This window comes from Oncorhynchus kisutch, linkage group LG28 (genome assembly GCF_002021735.2).
Source record: "Oncorhynchus kisutch isolate 150728-3 linkage group LG28, Okis_V2, whole genome shotgun sequence".
In the NCBI taxonomy this organism is placed as follows: domain Eukaryota; kingdom Metazoa; phylum Chordata; class Actinopteri; order Salmoniformes; family Salmonidae; genus Oncorhynchus; species Oncorhynchus kisutch.
This window is the reverse complement of record NC_034201.2, coordinates 49,166,952-49,192,393: the sequence shown is the minus strand read 5'-3', so window position 1 is coordinate 49,192,393 and position 25,442 is coordinate 49,166,952. Positions and strand designations below refer to the sequence as shown.

At 46.9% G+C, this 25,442-nt stretch overlaps 1 pseudogene; it reads right to left on the bottom strand.

Annotated features, from left to right (window-relative positions):
* LOC109881527 (neurobeachin-like) overlaps window positions 1-25,442 on the bottom strand; it is a 266,536-nt pseudogene that overhangs the window by 135,073 nt on the left and 106,021 nt on the right.

Below are 25,442 nucleotides of genomic sequence, written 5' to 3'. Positions count from 1 at the left end.
CTCTTCCACCTCCTCTCTCTCTTCCACCTCCTCTCTCTCTTCCACCTCCTCTCTCTCTTCCACCTCCCCTCTCTCTTCCACCTCCTCTCTCTTCCACCTCCTCTCTCTCTTCCACCTCCTCTCTCTTCCACCTCCTCTCTCTTCCACCTCCTCTCTCCTGCTCTCTCTTCTATATCCTCTCTCTTCCACCTCCTCTCTCTTCCACCTCCTCTCTCTTCTATATCCTCTCTTCCACCTCCTCTCTCTTCTATATCCTCTCTCTTCCACCTCCTCTCTCTCTTCCACCTCCTCTCTCTCTTCCACCTCCTCTCTCTCTTCCACCTCCCCTCTCCTCCTCTCTCTTCTATATCCTCTCTCTTCCACCTCCTCTCTCTCTTCCACCTCCTCTCTCTCTTCCACCTCCTCTCTCTCTTCCACCTCTCTCTCTTCCACCTCCTCTCTCTCTTCCACCTCCTCTCTCTCTTCCACCTCCTCTCTCTCTTCCACCTCCTCTCTCTCTTCCACCTCCTCTCTCTCTTCCACCTCCTCTCTCTTCCACCTCCTCTCTCTTCCTGCTCTCTCTCTCTCCTGCTCTCTCTCCCATCTCCTCTGTCTTTCCCCTCTCCATCTCTCTTTTCAGCTGTTTTCTTTCTTCTATATTCTCTGTCACGTTCTTCTCTTCTTCTACCCCTGTAATTTTACACACTTTTCTTTTATTCCTTGACTCTCTTCACAACAAATCTCCCTTCCAGTTGCTGTGTGGAATCAGCTCTGGAGAAAGATTATAGGATCTGGGCAGAACTATACGGGCTGTGTGTATCCAGACGGTGCTGTAGATCAGGACACTCTCTCCCTCCCTACCTTAGCGGGTGTGTGTATCCAGATGGCAGCGTTGAAGAGGACGTGGTCACACAGCTGTTTGAGTAGTGGCGCTCCGTGGGTTAACCCGTCCAGGTACTTAGCAAAGGACAAGAACTGTTCCAGCACCGCTCTGGTGATGTGGACCCTGGACGACTGGAGAGAGAGAGAGAGTCAACCTGTCAATCAATCACTCAAACCATAAGGACTGATCTAACACCGCTCTGGTGATGTGGACCCTGGACGACTGGAGAGAGAGAGAGAGAGTCAACCTGTCAATCAATCATTCAAACCATAAGGACTGATCTAACACCGCTCTGGTGATGTGGACCCTGGACGACTGGAGAGAGAGAGAGAGTCAACCTGTCAATCAATCACTCAAACCATAAGGACTGATCTAACACCGCTCTGGTGATGTGGACCCTGGACGACTGGAGAGAGAAGAGGGAGAGAATCAATCAAATCAGTAACTCAATCAGTCGTATTGTGAGCAAATGTTTACCTTCTCCAGCAGGTACCCGATCACCAGGAATCCTTTCCCTCCCAGCATCTGTTCCTGCATGGCCACGGAGCTCTTCAACAGATCAACCAGGAACGCCAGGAGGGTGGAACTGCAACACAGGAACATACAGATTAATACACCCAGGAGGGTGGCACTGAAACACAGGAACACACAGATTAATACACCCAGGAGGGTGGCACTGCAACACAGGAACACACAGATTAATACACCCAGGAGGGTGGCACTGCAACACAGGAACACACAGATTAATACACCCAGGAGGGTGGCACTGCAACACAGGAACATACAGATTAATACACCCAGGAGGGTGGCATTGCAACACAGGAACACACAGATTAATACACCCAGGAGGGTGGCATTGCAACACAGGAACACACAGAATTTACACAATTTAACATAGAGAACACACACACACACAATTTAACATAGAGAACACACACACACACAATTTAGCATAGAGAACACACACACACACAATTTAACATAGAGAATACACACACACACACACACAATTTAACATAGAGAACACACACACACACACACACAATTTAACATAGAGAACACACACACACACACACAATTTAACATAGAGAACACACACACACACATTATCTGTAAATACATACAGTATGATAGCAAATATTTATTAAGTGAATCACCAATCATGAAAAACCAATCACGAAGAACCAATCATGAAGCACCAATCATGAAGCACCAATCACGGATCACCAATCATGAAGCACCAATATGTGGGTGGCAGAAAGCCTAGAGGTTATTTAAGATGGCCTGAGTTCTGTCACTGAGATAATTCTGAAACCATAAACAGGCTGTATATCCCAGGCATGGTCTTGATCATTTCTTCAGCAAAACAGAATGATCAACAGTCTCATATGCCTTTGACTGGTCATTGATCAAAGCAGCACAGCTCTTTTTTAGCGTCCAAGGGCACAGTACTATAACTCTGTAATTCAACTACCAGAGAGGAGCTAGTTACTATGACTACATTCTCAGCCTACAGTATATCAGGGATTGGTTGCAGACACTCTTAGCCATGTACAGGAGCAATTAGGGTCTTGAACAAGGCCACGTAGACAGATTTTTCACCTAGTCGGCTCAGGGATTCAAACCAGCAACCTTTCTGTTAGCGGCTCAACGCTCTTAAACTTCTTGCGACTAGCAATCCCGGATCCGGGAGTGTAATCATAGACTCAAACGAATTAGCATAACGCAGCGGATATAAATACCCCTAGAAACTTTTCCTATTCATGAAAACACAAGTTTAGCCTTTTTGTTAACAACACTGTCATCTCAGATTTTCAAAATATGCGTTACAGCCAACGCTAGACAAGCATTTGTGTACGTTTATCATGGCATAATGCTATGCTAGGCTCTGCTGGCAGCAGGCAACATTTTCACGACAATAAGAAAAGCAACCAAATTAAATAATTTAGCTTTGAAGAACTTCGGATGCTTTCACTCAGGAGACTCCCAGTTAGAGAGCAAATGTTCCTTTTTTCCCAAAATATTATTTTTGTCGGCGAAAAATATTATATATATATATATATATATATATATAGCTATATATTCGATAATATATCCGTGGAGGCAATTGGTTTCTCATAAGAAGCGATTGGAAAAATGGCTACCTCGGTATTTTACGCAAGATTTTCTACGGGAGACACCATGTGACCACATGCATAGTCGAGCATCTTTTCGTGACAAAATATCTTGTTTAAAAAGGGAACGTTTTTCATCCAAAATGTAGAATAGCACCCTCTAACACTTAACTGGTTAACAGGTTATTATGGCTAGGTGTTCCCCTAGGGGAACTCACCCCCCCCAATTCAGCTGAAAAGGTGGAGCGGGAAATCTTTAGAAATATTTAACTTTCACACATTAACAAGTCCAATACAGCAAATGAAAGATAAACATCTTGTTAATCTACCCATTGTGTCCAATTTTTTATGTTAGATCACCACCAAACTCAGGTCATCTTAACAGGTTTTAAATATGAGAAATTCTTGAGATTCAAAAAGGTGTTCCTCAGGGTTCTACTTTGGGTCCATTATTGTTTCACTTTGTATATTAAAGACATAGGAAACAGTGTTCATACTTGTAACATTCATCTCGATGCATATTTATATTCCTGTGCCACCTCGGTGCAGCAAGCCATTCCTGAACTTCAGCAAGGCTTTGATTCAGTTCAGAAATCACTTACAGATCTTAAATTAGTGTTAATTACAAGTAAAACCAAGCTCATGCCATTCTGTAGGTCATGAAATGTTGACCCTGAGGATCTGCATATTTGCGCTACAAATGGAGCCCAAATTGAGCTTGTTTCTCAATAAAAGTGTCTGGATTGATGACAAGCTGTTTAAAGTTTAAATGATTGAACGTTTAAATGATAGATTGAGGATGTAGTTGGATGTGATTGCTTTTATTAAATGTTAATTTTTTATAACTTTTTGCTGAAATGTATTGTTTTATACACATGTGTATGTTGTTTAAATATTCAGATTGTATTGTAATGTGGGATCTCTTGTAAAATAGATTTTAGACTCAATGTGACTCCCTGTTTAAATAAAAGTTCAATCAAATTTATTTTAATTTTATTTATTTTACCTTTATTTAACCAGGTAGGCAAGTTGAGAACAAGTTCTCATTTACAATTGCGACCTGGCCAAGATAAAGCAAAGCAGTTCGACAGATAAAACGACACAGAGTTACACATGGAGTAAAAACAAACATACAGTCAATAATGCAGTATAAACAAGTCTATATACAATGTGAGCAAATGAGGTGAGAAGGGAGGTAAAGGCAAAAAAGGCCATGATGGCAAAGTAAATACAATATAGCAAGTAAAATACTGGAATGGTAGTTTTGCAATGGAAGAATGTGCAAAGTAGAAATAAAAAATAATGGGGTGCAAAGGAGCAAAATAAATAAATAGATTAAAATTAAATACAGTTGGGAAAGAGGTAGTTGTTTGGGCTAAATTATAGGTGGGCTATGTATAGGTGCAGTAATCTGTGAGCTGCTCTGACAGTTGGTGCTTAAAGCTAGTGAGGGAGATAAGTGTTTCCAGTTTCAGAGATTTTTGTAGTTCGTTCCAGTCATTGGCAGCAGAGAACTGGAAGGAGAGGCGGCCAAAGAAAGAATTGGTTTTGGGGGTGACTAGAGAGATATACCTGCTGGAGCGTGTGCTACAGGTGGGAGATGCTATGGTGACCAGCGAGCTGAGATAAGGGGGGACTTTACCTAGCAGGGTCTTGTAGATGACATGGAGCCAGTGGGTTTGGCGACGAGTATGAAGCGAGGGCCAGCCAACGAGAGCGTACAGGTCGCAATGGTGGGTAGTATATGGGGCTTTGGTGATAAAACGGATTGCACTGTGATAGACTGTATCCAATTTGTTGAGTAGGGTATTGGAGGCTATTTTGTAAATGACATCGCCAAAGTCGAGGATTGGTAGGATGGTCAGTTTTACAAGGGTATGTTTGGCAGCATGAGTGAAGGATGCTTTGTTGCGAAATAGGAAGCCAATTCTAGATTTAACTTTGGATTGGAGATGTTTGATATGGGTCTGGGAGGAGAGTTTACAGTCTAACCAGACACCTAAGTATTTGTAGTTGTCCACGTATTCTAAGTCAGAGCCGTCCTGAGTAGTGATGTTGGACAGGCGGGTAGATGCAGGTAGCGATCGGTTGAAGAGCATGCATTTAGTTTTACTTGTATTTAAGAGCAATTGGAGGCCACGGAAGGAGAGTTGTATGGCATTGAAGCTTGCCTGGAGGGTTGTTAACACAGTGTCCAAAGAAGGGCCGGAAGTATACAGAATGGTGTCGTCTGCGTAGAGGTGGATCAGGGACTCACCAGCAGCAAGAGCGACCTCATTGATGTATACAGAGAAGAGAGTCGGTCCAAGAATTGAACCCTGTGGCACCCCCATAGAGACTGCCAGAGGTCCGGACAGCAGACCCTCCGATTTGACACACTGAACTCTATCAGAGAAGTAGTTGGTGAACCAGGCGAGGCAATCATTTGAGAAACCAAGGCTGTCGAGTCTGCCGATGAGGATATGGTGATTGACAGAGTCGAAAGCCTTGGCCAGATCAATGAATCCGGCTGCACAGTAATGTTTCTTATCGATGGCGGTTAAGATATCGTTTAGGACCTTGAGCGTGGCTGAGGTGCACCCATGACCAGCTCTGAAACCGGATTGCATAGCAGAGAAGGTATGGTGAGATTCGAAATGGTCGGTAATCTGTTTGTTGACTTGGCTTTCGAAGACCTTAGAAAGGCACGGTAGGATAGATATAGGTCTGTAGCAGTTTGGGTCAAGAGTGTCCCCCCCTTTGAAGAGGGGGATGACCGCAGCTGCTTTCCAATCTTTGGGAATCTCAGACGACACGAAAGAGAGGTTGAACAGGCTAGTAATAGGGGTGGCAACAATTTCGGAAAGAATAATTTTAGAAAGAAAGGGTCCAGATTGTCTAGCCCGGCTGATTTGTAGGGGTCCAGATTTTGCAGCTCTTTCAGAACATCAGCTGAATGGATTTGGGAGAAGGAGAAATGGGGAAGGCTTGGGCGAGTTGCTGTTGGGGGTGCAGTGCTGTTGTCCGGGGTAGGAGTAGCCAGGTGGAAAGCATGGCCAGCCGTAGAAAAATGCTTATTGAAATTCTCAATTATGGTGGATTTATCAGTGGTGACAGTGTTTCCTATCTTCAGTGCAGTGGGCAGCTGGGAGGAGGTGTTCTTATTCTCCATGGACTTTACAGTGTCCCAGAACTTTTTTGAGTTAGTGTTGCAGGAAGCAAATTTCTGCTTGAAAAAGCTAGCCTTGGCTTTTCTAACTGCCTGTGTATAATGATTTCTAGCTTCCCTGAACAGCTGCATATCACGGGGGCTGTTCGATGCTAATGCAGAACGCCATAGGATGTTTTTGTGTTGGTTAAGGGCAGTCAGGTCTGGGGAGAACCAAGGGCTATATCTGTTCCTGGTTCTAAATTTCTTAAATGGGGCATGTTTATTTAAGATGGTTAGGAAGGCATTTAAAAAAAATATCCAGGCATCCTCTACTGACGGGATGAGATCAATATCCTTCCAGGATACCCCGGCCAGGTCGATTAGAAAGGCCTGCTCGCAGAAGTGTTTCAGGGAGCGTTTTACAGTGATGAGTGGAGGTCGTTTGACCGCTGACCCATTACGGATGCAGGCAATGAGGCAGTGATCGCTGAGATCTTGGTTGAAGACAGCAGAGGTGTATTTAGAGGGGAAGTTGGTTAGGATGATATCTATGAGGGTGCCCGTGTTTAAGGTTTTGGGGAGGTACCTGGTAGGTTCATTGATTATTTGTGTGAGATTGAGGGCATCAAGTTTAGATTGTAGGATGGCTGGGGTGTTAAGCATGTTCCAGTTTAGGTCGCCTAGCAGCACGAACTCTGAAGATAGATGGGGGGCAATCAGTTCACATATGGTGTCCAGAGCACAGCTGGGGGCAGAGGGTGGTCTATAGCAGGCGGCAACGGTGAGAGACTTGTTTTTAGAGAGGTGGATTTTTAAAAGTAGAAGTTCAAATTGTTTGGGTACAGACCTGGATAGTAGGACAGAACTCTGCAGGCTATCTTTGCAGTAGATTGCAACACCGCCCCCTTTGGCAGTTCTATCTTGTCTGAAAATGTTGTAGTTTGGAATTAAAATGTCTGAGTTTTTGGTGGTCTTCCTAAGCCAGGATTCAGACACAGCTAGAACATCCGGGTTGGCAGAGTGTGCTAAAGCAGTGAATAGAACAAACTTAGGGAGGAGGCTTCTAATGTTAACATGCATGAAACCAAGGCTATTACGGTTACAGAAGTCGTCAAAAGAGAGCGCCTGGGGAATAGGAGTGGAGCTAGGCACTGCAGGGCCTGGATTCACCTCTACATCGCCAGAGGAACATAGGAGGAGTAGAATAAGGGTACGGCTAAAAGCTATGAGAATTGGTCGTCTAGAACGTCTGGAACATAGAGTAAAAGGAGGTTTCTGGGGGCGATAAAATAGCATCAAGGTATAATGTACAGACAAATGTATGGTAGGATGTGAATACAGTGGAGGTAAACCTAGGTATTGAGTGATGAAGAGAGAGATATTGTCTCTAGAAACATCGTTGAAACCAGGAGATGTCATTGCATGTGTGGGTGGTGGAACTAATAGGTTGGATAAGGTATAGTGAGCAGGACTAGAGGCTCTACAGTGAAATAAGCCAATAAACACTAACCAGAACAGAAATGGACAAGACATATTGACATTAAGGAGAGGCATGCTTAGTCGAGTGATCAAAAGGGTCCGGTGAGTGGAGAGGTTGGTTGGTGATTTAGACAGCTAGCCAGGGCATCGGTAGCAAGCTAGCATAGGATGGAGGTCTGTTGTTAGCCACCTCCTGCGCTCCGTCAGTAGATTAGTGGGGTTCCGTGTGGTAGAGGGGATCAATCCAAATCACACAACAACAACAAAAATAAAAACAATAGATATAGTTATAGAGGCCCAAGAAGAAAACATAATAATAATAATAAAAATAATAAAAAAATGTCCGATTGTCTATTCAGATAGCAGCCGGTAAGACAGCTAACGGTTAGCAGGCCGCAGATGGGCGTTCAGGTAACGTCGCGACGGAGGAGCCAGCCGAATAACTCCTTCGGGTAGATAACGTCGGCAGTCCAGTTGTGAAGGCCCGGTGGGGCTCCGCGAAGGCAGCAAAACGGGTCCGGATAGGCGACTGCAGCCCAGGTGCGATTGATGGAACTCAGGAGTGATTGACGGAGCTTGCTAGCTCCGGAACAATTGATGTTTGCTCCGGAATCGACGAAGGCCGATAGTCACACGGATAGCAGCTAGCTAGCTGTGAGATCCGGGCATGAATGTCCAGAGAGCAGTCGAAATCCAGGGACATGGAGAGAAAAATTGGTCCGGTATGCTCCGCTCCGAGCCGCGCTGCGCCGTACAGAACTGGCGATAGACTTTCAAGCCAAAGGATAGCCGATGACCACAAACCGTGGTTAGCTGAACACCAACGGCTTGCCAGTAAAGGAGCCAACTAGCTTCTGAACTAGCTTCTGGATTAGCTACTGGCTAGTTTCAGGCCAGCCTCCTGGAGTTTCTGGCTAGCTTCTTGGAGGATTACAGATCTGAGGTAAATAATACTTTTTTATAAATATACATTGGTGAGGCGGGTTGCAAAAATAACAAAGTGTATAGTATATAGTTCTAGTAGTACTGTAACAGTATATAGTTCTAGTAGTACTGTAACAGTATATAGTTCTAGTAGTATAATAACAGTATATAGTTCTAGTAGTATAATAACAGTATATAGTTATAGTAGTATAATAACAGTATATAGTTATAGTAGTACTGTAACAGTATATAGTTATAGTAGTATAATAACAGTATATAGTTATAGTAGTACTGTAGCAGTATATAGTTATAGTAGTACTGTAACAGTATATAGTTATAGTAGTACTGTAACAGTATATAGTTATAGTAGTATAATAACAGTATATAGTTATAGTAGTATAATAACAGTATATAGTTATAGTAGTATAATAACAGTATATAGTTATAGTAGTACTGTAACAGTATATAGTTATAGTAGTACTGTAGCAGTATATAGTTATAGTAGTATAATAACAGTATATAGTTATAGTAGTACTGTAGCAGTATATAGTTATAGTAGTACTGTAGCAGTATATAGTTATAGTAGTATAATAACAGTATATAGTTATAGTAGTACTGTAACAGTATATAGTTATAGTAGTATAATAACAGTATATAGTTATAGTAGTACTGTAACAGTATATAGTTCTTGTAGTATAATAACAGTATATAGTTCTAGTAGTAAATAACAGTATATAGTTCTAGTAGTACTGTAACAGTATATAGTTATTGTAGTATAATAACAGTATACAGTTCTAGTAGTATAATAACAGTATAGTTATAGTAGTACTGTAGCAGTATATAGTTATAGTAGTACTGTAGCAGTATATAGTTCTAGTAGTATAATAACAGTATATAGTTATAGTAGTATAATAACAGTATATATAGTAGTATAATAACAGTATATAGTTCTAGTAGTATAATAACAGTATATAGTTATAGTAGTACTGTAACAGTATATAGTTATAGTAGTATAATAACAGTATATAGTTATAGTAGTACTGTAACAGTATATAGTTCTTGTAGTATAATAACAGTATATAGTTCTAGTAGTAAATAACAGTATATAGTTCTAGTAGTACTGTAACAGTATATAGTTATAGTAGTATAATAACAGTATACAGTTCTAGTAGTATAATAACAGTATATAGTTATAGTAGTATAATAACAGTATATAGTTCTAGTAGTACTGTAACAGTATATAGTTCTAGTAGTATAATAACAGTATATAGTTATAGTAGTACTGTAGCAGTATATAGTTATAGTAGTATAATAACAGTATATAGTTCTAGTAGTACTGTAACAGTATATAGTTCTAGTAGTTGTCATGTCTGTCCAAATCTTAATGCAGCAGCCAAAATCCCTTTGTCCTCTCACTGTGGAGGAATGAAATGTATGGGCCCATGGAGAACCTACCTCAGAACAGTAACATGCAAAACATGGACTTTGGGACAATATGTTTCGTCAGCCAAAATGGTAGTAATGAGGATAGATGGAATATGTAAAGGAAAGTTGCTGTTGTTGTTGTTGTTATGTTATTAAAAGTTAAATGACGACATTATAATGAAACCAGTGTAACTTGAAGAGTTTTCACACTAAGGGCTTGATGTTTGCATATTGTACGTTGTGTGGAAAATGTCCAGATCAAAGATAATGTTTTCTCTCTCTCGCTCTCTTGAAATCCCTATTTTGCGTAACACGTGTCATATTGTGTTGGTCTGCTAGGGACCTGTTGTCATCGTACTAAGTTCTAATCAATGGCCCAGACTGTGTATATTATCATTTTAGCTTGTTAGTAAATAAATAATCAACTAGATTGGTGCGGTACGGAATGATTTAGTGAGACTCGGGTTTGTGCAGATTTCCAGATTATGAGACGTTCAGAATGAGACTGTAGAGGAAATTAATTAATTACCTGATTAATTTAATCACATAATTATAAACAGTTAATCATTCGATGAACAGCAGTCGTCACATTAATCAATCCAACGTTACAACATAGTACTGTAACAGTATATAGTAGTGTAGCTCTAGATAGAGTAGTGCATTGCTGAGACATTAAATATGTAGAGGATTTAGCCCCTCATCTTTATACAGACTTACTAATGGCACCTTGGGGGGCTAGGACTCTGGGACACGCAGAGAGAGAGAGACACACATACATGGATAAATAAAGAGAGAGTGTGGGATCTTTCTCTCTTTTGTTCCCCCTCCCTCCCTCCTATTCACCACACGGTGGTGTCCACAGACCTCCCTCCCTCCTACTCACCACACGCTGGTGTCCACAGACCTCCCTCCCTCCCTCCTACTCACCACACGCTGGTGTCCACAGACCTCTCTCTCTCTCCCTCCCTCCTACTCACCACACGCTGGTGTCCACAGACCTATCTCTCTAACCTCCCTCCCTCCTACTCACCACACGCTGGTGTTCACAGACCCCTCCCTCCCTCCCTCCCTCCCTCCCTCCTACTCACCACACGCTGGTGTCCACAGACCTCTCTCTCTTTCTCTCCCTCCCTCCCTCCTACTCACCACACGCTGGTGTCCACAGACCTCCCTCCCTCCTTCTCACCACACACTGGTGTCCACAGACCTCCCTCCCACTCACCACACGGTGGGGTCCACAGACCTCTCCCTCCCTTCCTCCCTCCCTCCCGCCACACGCTGGTGTCCACAGACCTCCCTCCCTCCCTCCTACTCACCACACGCTGGCGTCCACAGACCTCCCTCCCTCCTACTCACCACATGCTGGTGTCCACAGACCTCCCTCCCTCCTACTCACCACACGCTGGTGTCCACAGACATCCCTCCCTCCCTCCTACTCACCACACGCTGGTGTCCACAGACCTCCCTCCCTCCCTCCTACTCACCACACGCTGGTGTCCACAGACCTCCCTCCCTCCTACTCACCACACGCTGGTATCCACAAACCTCCCTCCCTCCTACTCACCACACGCTGGTGTCCACAGACCTCCCTCCCTCCCTCCCTCCTACTCACCACACGCTGGTGTCCACAGACCTCCCTCCCTCCCTCCTACTCACCACACGCTGGCGTCCACAGACCTCCCTCCCTCCCTCCTACTCACCACACGCTGGTGTCCACAGACCTCCCTCCCTCCCTCCTACTCACCACACGCTGGCGTCCACAGACCTCCCTCCCTCCCTCCTACTCACCACACGCTGGTGTCCACAGACCTCCCTCCCTCCTACTCACCACACGCTGGTGTCCACAGACCTCCCTCCCTCCCTCCTACTCACCACACGCTGATGTCCACAGAGCTGTCATTGAGTTGTATGTAGTCCAGTTGTGAGAAGAGAGGGAAGAGGACCTGTATTCCTCCTATAGAATGGATGGCACTGTGGATGGAGTGGGTCACTATGGCCTTCACATCCTACAGGAGAGAACACACTGTTAGGACACACACACACACACACACCCTGTAAAATGGGTCAATATGACCTTCACATCCTACAGGAGAGAGAACATACCATCAATACACAGATTAAAGTCAGGGACACACACTGTAACGGCCGTTGTTGGTGGAAGAAGAGGAGGACCAATGCGCAGCGTGGTAAGTGTCCATATTGATCATTTATTATCATGAACACAAAACAAAACAACGAGAACGAAACAAAACAGTCCTGAACGGTGAATACAAACAACACAGAACAGACAATAATCAACCCACAACTCAAAGGGTGAAAACAGGCTGCCTAAGTATGGTTCTCAATCAGGGACAACCAGGCTGCGGAAGTATGGTTCTCAATCAGGGACAACCAGGCTGCCGAAGTATGGTTCTCAATCAGGGACAACCAGGCTACCTAAGTATGGTTCTCAATCAGGGACAACCAGGCTACCTAAGTATGGTTCTCAATCAGGGACAACCAGGCTACCTAAGTATGGTTCTCAATCAGGGACAACCAGGCTGCCTAAGTATGGTTCTCAATCAGGGACAACCAGGCTACCTAAGTATGGTTCTCAATCAGGGACAACGATTGACAGCTGCCTCTGATTGAGAACCATACCAGGCCGAACACAGACATACCAAATCATAGAAAAAAGAACATAGACAACCCACCCAACTCACGCCCTGACCATACTGAAACAAAGACATAACAAAAGAACTAAAGGTCAGAACGTGATACACCCCCCCCCCCCCACTGACCTGCAGCATGAGTGCGTGTGGGGAGTGAACGAAGTTGGATGCGTTCTCTCTGGGCGATGACTCCAGACAGAGCTGTGCGTCGGTGGCCTTGGCGTTGTAGGTGAAAGAGATGGAGCTGGCTAGCTTCCCATCATACAGGACCTGCAGTACATTACACATTTCAGTCATTTAGTAAACTCTCTTATCCAGAGGGACTTACAGTCAGCGCATTCATCTTAACAGGATACAGCAAGATTACGGCAATTAAGACATTTTTATACCTACACAGAGTCAGACACTATTTCTATGCTAGCATACCCATAGACTACTAGTCATTGAGCTAACGCTAGTTAGCATTGGTTCAGTTAGCATTGGTTCAGTTAGCATTGGTCCCTCCCACCGCCAAAATGACATCAACGAGTTCATCTGACTCTGGGGAAGTAGAAAAGATCAGTTTCCCTTCAATTGTAGAGAACCACATAGTCACAGTCGTAGTCTGTCCAACTTTTCCTCAATAACCTGCCTACCTGCTTATGGTGCTCTGCCAAGTGGATATCACTCTCCGACTTAAACTTAAAGGTGCTCTACAGGGGGAGATAGAGGAGGAGGGGGAGATAAGGGGATATAGGGGAGGAGGGGGGAGATAAGGGGAGATAGGGGAGGAGGGGGGAGATAAGGGGGAGATAAGGGAATATAGGGGAGGAGGGGGGAGATAAGGGGATATAGGGGAGGAGGGGGGAGATAAGGGGAGATAGAGGAGGAGGGGGGAGATAGGGGAGGAGGGGGGAGATAAGGGGATATAGGGGAAGAGGGGGGAGATAAGGGGAGATAGAGGAGGGGGGAGATAAGGGGATATAGGGGAGGAGGGGGCAGATTAGGGGAGGAGGGGGCGAGGGGGAGATAGAGGAGGAGGGGGGAGATAAGGGGATATAGAGGAGGAGGGGGAGATAAGGGGAGATAGAGGAGGGGGGAGATAAGGGGATATAGGGGAGGAGGGGGCAGATTAGGGGAGGAGGGGGCGAGGGGGAGATAGAGGAGGAGGGGGGAGATAAGGGGATATAGAGGAGGAGGGGGAGATAAGGGGAGATAGGGGAGGAGGGGGGAGATAGAGGAGGAGGGGGGAGATAAGGGGATATAGAGGAGGAGGGGGAGATAAGGGGAGATAGGGGAGGAGGGGGGAGATAGAGGAGGAGGGGGGAGATAAGGGGAGATAGAGGAGGAGGGGGGAGATAAGGGGAGATAGGGGAGGAGGGGGAGAAAAGGGGATATAGGGGAGGAGGGGGGAGATAAGGGGAGATAGAGGAGGAGGGGGAGATAAGGGGAGATAGAGGAGGAGGGGGAGAAAAGGGGATATAGGGGAGGAGGGGGGAGATAAGGGGAGATAGAGGAGGAGGGGGAGATAAGGGGAGATAGAGGAGGAGGGGGAGAAAAAGGGGAGATAGAGGAGGAGGGGGAGATAAGGGGATATAGGGGAGGAGGGGGGAGATAGGGGAGGAGGGGGGAGATAAGGGGATATAGGGGAGGAGGGGGGAGATAGGTGAGGAGGGGGGAGATAAGGGGAGATAGGGGAGGAGGGGGGAGATAGAGGAGGAGGGGGGAGATAAGGGGAGATAGAGGAGGAGGGGGGGGAGATAAGGGGAGATAGAGGAGGAGGGGGGAGATAGGGGAGGAGGGGGAGAAAAGGGGAGATAGAGGAGGAGGGGGGAGATAAGGGGAGATAGAGGAGGAGGGGGGAGATAAGGGGATATAGGGGAGGAGGGGGGGGGAGGAGGGGGGAGATAGGGGAGGAGGGGGGAGATAAGGGGATATAGGGGAGGAGGGGGGAGATAGGGGAGGAGGGGGAGAAAAGGGAATATAGGGGAGGAGGGGGGAGATAAGGGGAGATAGAGGAGGAGGGGGGAGATAGGGGATATAGGGGAGGAGGGGGGAGATAGGGGGAGGAGGGGGGGAGATAAGGGGATATAGGGGAGGAGGGGGGAGATCGGGGAGGAGGGGGGAGATAAGGGGATATAGCGGGAGGAGGGGGGAGATAGGGGGAGGAGGGGAGAAGGAAAAGGGGGATATAGGGGAGGAGGGGGGAGATAACGGGAGATAGAGGTAGGAGGGGGAGATAAGGGGAGATAGAGGAGGAGGGGGAGAAGTGGATATGGGAGGAGGGGGGAGATTAAGTGGGAGATGGAGGGGAGATAAGGGGAGAGGAGGATTAGAGGAGGAGGGGGGGAGATAAGGGGAGATTAAGAGGAGGGAGGGGGAGAAAAAGGGGAGATAGGGAGGAGGGGGAGATAAGGGGAGATAGGGGAGAGGGGAGATAAGGGATATAGGGGAGGAGGGGTGAGATAGGGGAGGAGGGGGGAGATAAGGGGATATAGGGGGAGGGGGGGAGATAGGTGAGGAGGGGGGAGATAGGGTGAGATAGGGGAGAGGGGGGGAGATAGAGGAGGGGGGGGAGATAAGGGGAGATAGAGGAGGAGGGGGGAGATAAGGGGAGATAGAGTGAGGAGGGGGGAAGATAAGGGGAGATAGGGGAGGAGGGGGAGAAAAGGGCAGATAGAGGAGGAGGGGGGAGATAAGGGGATATAGGGGAGGAGGGGGGGGGGGGGGAAGGGGGGAGATTAGGGGGAGGAGGGGGGAAGATAAGGGGATATAGGGGAGGAGGGGGGAGATAGGGGAGGAGGGGGAGAGAAAAGGGGATATAGGGGAGGAGGGGGGAGATAAGGGGAGATTAGAGGAGGAGGGGGGAGATAAGGGGATATAGGGGAGGAGGGGGGAGATAGGGGAGGAGGGGGGAGATAAGGGGATATAGGGAGGAGGGGGGAGATAGGGGAGGAGGGGGAGATAAGGGGATATAGGGGAGGAGGGGGAGATAGGGAGGAGGGGGGGAGATAAGGGGAGATAGAGGAGGAGGGGGAGATAAGGGGATATAGGGGAGGAGGGGGGAGATAAGGGGATATAGGGGAGGAGGGTCGGAGATAAGGGGAGATAGAGGAGGAGGGGGGAGCTAAGGGGATATAGGGGAGGAGGGGCAGATTAGGGGAGGAGGGGGCAGATTAGGGGAGGAGGGGGCGAGGGGGAGATAGAGGAGGAGGGGGGAGATAAGGGGATATAGAGGAGGAGGGGGAGATAAGGGGAGATAGAGGAGGAGGGGGAGATAAGGGGAGATAGGGGAGGAGGGGGAGATAAGGGGATATAGGGGAGGAGGGGGGAGATAAGGGAGATAGAGGAGGAGGGGGGAGATAAGGGGAGGAGGGGGAGATAAGGGGAGATAGGGGTGGAGGGGGGAGATAGAGGAGGAGGGGGGAGATACGGGGAGATAGAGGAGGAGGGGGGAGATAAGGGGAGATAGAGGAGGAGGGGGGAGATAAGGGGAGATAGAGGAGGAGGGGGAGATAAGGGGAGATAGAGGAGGAAGGGGGAGATAAGGGGAGATAGAGGAGAAAGGGGGAGATAAGGGGAGATAGATGAGGAGGGGGGAGATAAGGGGAGATAGAGGAGGAGGGCGGAGATAAGGGGATATAGGGGAGGAGGGGGGAGATAGGGGAGGAGGGGGGGAGATAAGGGGAGATAGGGGAGGAGGGGGAGATAAGGGGATATAGGGGAGGAGGGGGAGATAAGGGGATATAGGGGAGGAGGGGGAGATAAGGGGATATAGAGGAGGAGGGGGAGATAAAGGGAGATAGAGGAGGAGGGGAGATAAGGGGATATAGGGGAGGAGGGGGAGATAAGGGGATATAGGGGAGGAGGGGGGAGATAAGGGGAGGAGGGGCGAGGGGGAGGGGGGAGATAGAGGAGGAGGGGGAGATAAGGGGATATAGGGGAGGAGGGGGAGATCAGGGGATATAGGGAGAGGGGAGTGGGAGATAAGGGGATATAGGGGAGGAGGGGGGAGATAAGGGGATATAGGGGAGGAGGGGGGAGATAAGGGGATATAGGGGAGGAGGGGGAGATAAGGGGATATAGGGGAGGGGGGGGAGATAAGGGGAGATAGAGGAGGAGGGGGAGATAAGGGGATATAGGGGAGGAGGGGGAGATAAGGGGATATAGGGGAGGAGGGGGGAGATAGGGGAGGAGGGGGGAGATAAGGGGAGATAGGGGAGGAGGGGAGATAAGGGGATATAGGGGAGGAGGGGGAGATAAGGGGATATAGAGGAGGAGGGGGAGATAAGGGGGATATAGGGGAGGAGGGAGATAAGGGGATATAGGGGAGGAAGGGGAGATAAGGGGATATAGGGGAGGAGGGGGGAGATAAGGGGAGATAGAGGAGGAGGGGGGAGATAAGGGGATATAGGGGAGGAGGGGGCGAGGGGGAGATAAGGGGATATAGAGGAGGAGGGGGGAGATAAAGGGAGATAGAGGAGGAGGGGGAGATAAGGGGATATAGGGGAGGATGGGGGAGATAAGGGGAGGAGGGGGCGAGGGGGAGATAGGAGGAGGGGGGGGGATAAGGGATATAGGGGAGGAGGGGGAGATAAGGGGATATAGGGGAGGAGGGGGAGATAAGGGGATATAGGGGAGGAGGGGGAGATAAGGGGATATAGGGGAAGAGGGGGAGATAAGGGGATATAGGGGAGGAGGGGGGAGATAAGGGGATATAGGGGAGGAGGGGGAGATAAGGGGATATAGGGGAGGAGGGGGAGATAAGGGGATATAGGGGAGGAGGGGGGAGATAAGGGGATGTAGGGGAGGAGGGGGGAGATAAGGGGATGATAGGGGAGGAGGGGGGAGATAAGGGGAGATAGGGGAGGAGGGGGAGATAAGGGGATATAGGGGAGGAGGGGGGAGATAAGGGGAGATAGAGGAGGAGGGGGGAGTTAAGGGGATACAGGGGAGGAGGGGGGAGATAAGGGGATATAGGGGAGGAGGGGGGGAGATAAGGGGATATAGGGGAGGAGGGGGAGATTAGGGGATATAGAGGAGGAGGGGAGATAAAGGGAGATAGAGGAGGAGGGGGAGATAAGGGGAGGAGGGGGCGAGGGGGAGATAGAGGAGGAGGGGGGAGATAAGGGGATATAGGGGAGGATGGGGAGATAAGGGGATATAGAGGAGGAGGGGGGAGATAAGGGGAGATAGAGGAGGAAGGGGGAGATAAGGGGAGATAGAGGAGGAGGGGGGAGATTAGGGGAGGAGGGGGCGAGGGGGGAGATAGAGGAGGAGGGGGGGGAGATAAGGGGATATAGGGGAGGAGGGGGAGATAAGGGGATATAGGGGAGGAGGGGAGATAAGGGGAGATATAGGAGGAGGGGGAGATAAGGGGAGATAGAGGAGGAGGGGGGAGATTAGGGGATATAGGGGAGGAGGGGGGAGATTAGGGGAGGAGGGGCGAGGGGGATATAGGGGAGGAGGGGGGAGATAAGGGGAGATAGAGGAGGAGGGGGGATATCAGGGGAGATAGAGGAGGAGGGGGGAGATAAGGGGAGATAGGGGAGAGGAGGAGATAAGGGGAGATAGAGGAGGAGGGGGGAGATACATGGAGATAGCGGAGTAGGGGGATATAAGGGGAGATAGAGGAGGGGGGGAGAAAAGGGGAGATGGGGGAGATAAGGGGATATAGGGGAGAGAGGAAGATAAGGGGATATAGGGGAGGAGGGGGGAGATAAGGGGGGTATAGTGGAGGAGGGGGAGATAAGGCGAGATAGACGAGGAGGGGGAGATAAGGGGGAGATAAGGCGAGAGACGAGGAAGGGGAGATAAGGGGGAGATAGACGAGGAGGGGGAGATAAGGGGATGTAGAGGAGGAGGGGGCGAGGGGGAGATAGAGGAAGAAGATAAGGAGGAGATGGATGGGGGAGATAAGGGGGAAGATAAGGGGGAGATAGATGGGGGAGATAAGGGGGAAGATATAAGGGGGAGATAAGGGGGAAGATAAGGGGGAGATAGATGGGGGAGATAAGGGGATATAGAGGAGGAGGGGCGAGGGGGAAAGGTAGGAAATACAATATATTAATTCATGAAATAAAAGAAGGCATAGATAGAGAGGAATGACATAGAATGGATTGTGTTTGTGAAGTGACCACAGCGTTCATCTCTCTCCCCTAGTTAAAAGAAGCCATAGATAGAGAGGAATGACATAGAATGGATTGTGTTTGTGTAGTTAAGTGAACACAGCGTTCATCTCTCTCCCCTAGTTACCTACTAAGGTCAACCTGGTTACCTACTAAGGTCAGCGGAGTTACCTACTAAGGTCAACCTAGTTAACTAGTAAGGTCAACCTAGTTACCTACTAAGGTCAACCTGGTTACCTACTAAGGTCAACCTGGTTACCTACTAAGGTCAACCTAGTTAACTAGTAAGGTCAACCTGGTTACCTACTAAGGTCAACCTAGTTACCTACTAAGGTCAACCTAGTTACCTACTAAGGTCAACCTAGTTACCTACTAAGGTCAACCTAGTTACATACTAAGGTCAACTTAGTTACCTACTAAGGTGCTCTCATTTGTTGACTTCTGTAACCGTTAAAAGCATTGGTTTCTGTTAAGGGATTTTTTTTAATCAATAATGACTAATTATGTATACATTTCAATCAGGACTGAATAATCAGAATACTAATATGTTACTGTATAGATGTATGAATTTTCTTTTAATCCTAGTACTGAATATAATGTGTGTAAATATAATCAAGAATTAGAACAATGACTGTCTGTTCCTTGGTAGAAATGAATGAACTTATTGTCAGACTGGCTAGAATGCTGATCTACACAGGAAGACCTTGGCTCAGTCTAAATTATATTAAATTGGTGGGAGACGATGTGGGAAGGCTTGAGATACTGCCTTTGTACCAGGGTGGGAGAAGAGACGGGACAGTTCGAAAACAAATGACGTCATTTCTAGTTTATAACCTGTGGTAAATTGTATCATGTTCAGTACTCTCGAGAATAAACGCTACAGATTGATTTTGAGACTGGTCTCTGTCCATTTTATGCAAATAAGAGTCTTACAAATTCTTAGGAGTGGACAGTGTTTAATTTAATTGAGTATTAAAGGAATTTAATTCCCCGTAACAGTTTGATGCATGTAATCACAAAATTATTTTCCTGCTGTGGGGGACTAGCTCAAATTAGAATCCTACATCTGTAGTAGCATTCCCCAGGTGCTCTCTTTTGACAACTTCTGTAACCGTAAAAGCCTTGGTTTCATGCATGTTAACATAAGAAGCCTCCTCCCTAAATTTGTTTTATTCACTGCTTTAGCACACTCCGCCAACCAGAATGTCCAAGCCATGTCTGAATCCTGGCTTAGGAAGGTCACCTAAAACCCTGAAATTTCCATCCCTAACTATAAAATATTCCGACAAGATAGAACTGCCAGAGGGGGCAGAGTTGCAATCTACTGCAGAGATAGCCTGCAGAGTTCTGTTTTACTATCCAGGTCTGTGCCCCAACAGTTCGAGCTTAAACTTTTAAAAATCCACCTTTCCAGAAACAAGTCTCTCACCGTTGCCGCTTGTTATAGACCCCCTTCAGCCCCCTGTTGTGCCTTGGACATCATATGTGAACTGATTGCCCCCCCATCTACCTTCAGAGCTTGTGCTGCTAGACGACCTAAGCTGGGACATGCTTAACACCCCGGCCATCCTTCAATCTAAAATTGATGCCCTCAATCTCACACAAATTATCAAGGAACCTACCAGGTACAACCCTAAATCTGTAACCATGGGCACCCTCTTAGACATCATCTTGACCAACCTGCCCTCTAAATACACCTCTGCTGTCTTCAACCAGGATCTCAGCGATCACTGCCTCATTGCCTGCATGCGTACTGGTTCCGCAGTCAAACGACAACCCCTCAACACTGTCAAATGCTCCCTAAAACACTTCAGCGAGCAGGCCTTTCTAATCGACCTGGCCTGGGTATCCTGGAAGGATATTGACCTCATCCCGTCAGTAGAGGATGCCTGGTTGCTCTTCAAAAGGGCTTTCTTCTCCATCTTAAGTAAGCATGCCCCGTTCAAAACATGTTGAACTGAGAACAGATGTAGCCCTTGGTTCTCTCCAGACTTGACTGCCCTCGACCAGGAAAAAACATCCTTTGGCATTCTGCATTAGCATCGAATAGCCCCCACGATATAAAATATAATAGCCCCCACGATATAAGTTAGGAATAAGTTAAGAACCAATATACTCAGTCAGTTAGGAAGGTTAAGCCTAGCTTTTTCAAATAGAAATTTGCTTCCTGTAGCACCAATTCCAAAAGGTTTTGGGACACTGTAAAGTCCATGGAGAAAACCCCCCCAGATAGCTGATGTTCTGAAAGAACTGCAAAATTTGGACCCATACAAATCAGCTGGGCAATTTGGACCCTCTCTTTCTAAATGTATCTGCCGAGATTGTTGCAACCCCTATTACTAGCCTGTTCAACCTCTTTCGTATCGTCTGTAATCCCCAAAGATTGGAAAGCTGCCGGGGTCATCCCCCTCTTCAATGGACCTAAACTGTTATAGACCTACAGTATGTCCAATCTTCCCTGCCTTTCTAAAATCTTCGAAAGCCAAGTTAATAAACAGATCACCGGCCATTTCAAATCCCACTGTACCTTTTCCACTATGCAATCTGGTTTCCGAGCTGGTCATGGGTACACCTCAGCCACACTCAATGTCCTAAACGATATCATAAAAGCCGTCTTCATCGACCTGGCCAAGGCTTTCGACTCTGTCAATCACCGCATTCTTGTCGGCAGACTCAACAGCCTTGGCTTCTCAAATGACTGCGTCGCCTGGTTCACCAACTACTTCTCAGATAGAGTTCAGTGTGTCAAATCGGAGGGCCTGTTGTCCGGACCTCTGGCAGTCTTTATGGGGGTGCCACAGGATTCAATCCTCCGGCCGACTCTTTTCTCTGTATATATCAATGACGTTGCTCTTGCTGCTCATGATTCTCTGATCCACCTCTACGCAGATGACATCATTCTGTATACATGGTGTCGGCCCTTCTTTGTACACTGTGTTAACTAACCTCCAGACGAGCTTCAATGCCATACAACACTCGTTCCGTGGCCTCCAACTGCTTTTAAATGCTAGTAAAACTAAGTGCATGTTCTTCAACCGATTGCTGCCCGCACCCTCCCTCCCGACTAGCACCACCCTGGACGGTTCTGACCTAGAATATGTGGACAACTACAAATACCTAGGAATCGCCTTCCTATTTCGCAAAACAAAGCCTCTTTCACACGTCACCAAACATACCCTCATAAAACTGACTATCCTACCAATCCTTGACTTCGGGCGATGTCATTTACATAATAGCCTCCAACACTCTACTCAGCAAACTGGATGCAGTCTATCACAGTGCCATCTGTTTTGTCACCAAAGCCCCATATACTACCCACCACTGAGACCTGAATGGTCTAGTCGGCTGGCCCTCACTACATATCCGTCGCCAAACCCACTGGCTTCAGGTCGTCTATAGGTCTTTACTAGGTAAAGCCCCACCTTATCTCAGCTCACTGGTCACCATAGCAACACCAACCCGTAGCACACGCTCCAGCAGGTATATTTCACTGGTCACCCACAAAGCCAACACCTCATTTGGCCGCCTTTCCTTACAGTTCTCTGCTGCCAATGACTGGAACGAATTGCAAAAATCTCTAAAGCTGGAGACTTATATCCCCCTCTCTAACTTTAAGCATCAGCTGTCAGAGCAGCTTACAGATCACTGTACCTGTACATAGCCCATCTGTAAATAGCCCATCCAACTACCTCATCCCCATATTATTACTTACCCTCTTGCACCTCAGTATCTCTACTTGCACATCATCATCTGCACATCTATCACTCCAGTGTTAATGCTAAACTGTAATTATTTCCGCCTGCAGGGCCTATTCATTATTTCCGCCTCCAGGGCCTATTCATTATTTCCGCCTCTAGGGCCTATTCATTATTTCCGCCTCCAGGGCCTATTCATTATTTCCGCCTCCAGGGCCTATTCATTATTTCCGCCTCCAGGGCCTATTCATTATTTCCGCCTCCAGGGCCTATTCATTATTTCCGCCTGCAGGGCCTATTCATTATTTCCGCCTCCAGGGCCTATTCATTATTTCCGCCTCTAGGGCCTATTCATTATTTCCGCCTCTAGGGCCTATTCATTATTTCCGCCTCCAGGGCCTATTCATTATTTCCGCCTCTAGGGCCTATTCATTATTTCCGCCTCTAGGGCCTATTCATTATTTCCGCCTGCAGGGCCTATTCATTATTTCCGCCTCTAGGGCCTATTTATTGCCTTATCTCCCTAATCTTACTACATCTTCTACATTTGTACATAGATTTTTCTATGTATTTTTCTGTTCTATTGTGTTATTGACTGTTTGTTTATGTGTAACTCTGTGTTGTTTGTGTCTCACTGCTTTGCTTTATCTTGTCCAGGTCGCAGTTGTACATGAGAACTTGTTCTCAACTGGCCTACCTGGTTAAATAAATAAGTTAATTAATTAAACATAGGGAATAGGGCTCTGGTCAACAGTAGTACACTACATAGGGAATAGGGCTCTGGTCAACAGTAGTACACTACATAGGGAATAGGGCTCTGGTCAACAGTAGTACACTACATAGGGAATAGGGCTCTGGTCAACAGTAGTACACTACATAGGGAATAGGGCTCTGGTCAACAGTAGTACACTACATAGGGAATAGGGCTCTGGTCAACAGTAGTACACTACATAGGGAATAGGGCTCTGGTCAACAGTAGTACACTACATAGGGAATAGGGCTCTGGTCAACAGTAGTACACTACATAGGGAATAGGGCTCTGGTCAACAGTAGTACACTACATAGGGAATAGGGCTCTGGTCAACAGTAGTACACTACATAGGGAATAGGGCTCTGGTACACGACATAGGGAATAGCACTCTGGTACACTACATAGGGAATAGGGCTCTGGTACACTACATAGGGAGTAGGGCTCTGGTACACTACATAGGGAATAGCACTCTGGTACACTACATAGGGAATAGGGCTCTGGTACACTACATAGGGAATAGGGCTCTGGTACACTACATAGGCAATAGCACTCTGGTACACTACATAGGGAGTAGGGCTCTGGTACACTACATAGGGAATAGGGAATAGGGCTCTCACTACAAGGACGAAAGGAACGAACCCTAGCACTAGCTAGCTACATGTCTTAACAAAAGAGTCCACTCTAATTTCGACAAAGTATTCTCATTTCAAGTTAGTGTACTTTTAGCTAGCGAGCTAACGTTATAGCTGGCGAGCTAACGTTAGCTGGCTGGTTCGCTAACTAACGTTACGTCATGCATTCATTGGTTACCTAGCTAGCTATCTAGCTACATTTCTTAACAAAAGACTCTCGTCTTAGTATGCCAGAGCGCAGAATAACTGATGAATCTTTGAATGCTCAACACACGTTAAATATGTCCGGTGTCAGTAAACGTCGGCAACAAAGTGTAATTCAATTGTTGCCAGCAGCACAGTTGCAGTCACCAACACTCTGGATAACATGACAACAGCCTAACCAGCTCTGCTAGGGGGGAGTAAAATGGTCAGAGTGAGGTGTCCTCTCATTATTTGTCTGGAAGTAGCTAGCCAATGTTAGCCAGTTAGCTTGGGTGCTTGACTGTCGTTGTGAGGTCAGAGCTTTTGGACAAACCCTACTTATTGGCCAGAGCGTCCAGTGTGCGCTCTGAACACGAAACGCTCTGAATTTACGAATGGACAATCTGACAGCACAGTTGCAGTCACCAACACTCTGTTAAACATACTGTAACGGCCTAACCAGCTCTGCTAGGGCGAGTAATGTTCAGTTAGGTGTTCTCCCCCTCTCTCAGATCTCTGGACGTAGCTGGCAAGTTAGTACAGAACGCAAGGATCAACCCTTAAAGAGATGGGTGGGGCTAAGGCTTAAGAGGGTGTGAACAATGCTGAATGGGTGTGGTCTAAGGCTTAAGAGGGTGTGAACAATGCTGAATGGGCGGAGACAAAGAAGAGCTCTCCAATAGTAGAACCAAAACATTGAAAGATGGTTTTCTCAAAAGGAAATTTACAAGTTCATCAACTTTCAAATCAGAATTACTTTCCCATTGTTTCCTCAAATGCGGTGTATGACCATTTTGTAGCTCTGAGTCTCTACTTTTATACAATGTAAAAAAAAAAGAGAAATTCAAAAATTTGTGAGTCACAAATGTACTCTCTCGTCTAGCCAACAGAGGAGAGGAGCTGTTCAGAGAAGCTAGCCAACAACACAGCTAACACAGCTAACATGACTAGCTGCAATTCGTTTCATTTGACCTTTTTTCAACTGACATTTCTTTATATATATCCATAAAAATAATGCCAGCTGATTCATGATTTCAATTGGCTGAGAAATGCTGCCTGCCTCTCTCTCGTCCACTACACGTTCATTAGTATGGGACAGTTGGAGATAGAATTTGAATATTGAAACAATGTTGCAAACATCAGAGAGACAGACAGGCAAGTTGCTCGTCTAAAAGAAATGTGAGATAATGTCTAGATGCTTTTTATAGTGGCGATCAAGTTTATAAATTGCCTGGCTGGGCAGATGAGATAGTGGATTGCAGCAGTCAAATGGAACAGAGTAAATAGGCATTTTAACATCATAGATTTAGCCAGTGGAAACTTCTGGAATAGTCACCGGCTGGAATGCGGTTTTTAACCAATCAGCATTCAGGTTCAGACCCGTTTGTATAATAGATTCTTCTCACACAGTCACATGTTCATGTTGTTTATTAAAAACCTTTTTCATTCAAATCACAACCAATTGTTAGGTCCAGGTAGTCAAAACAAT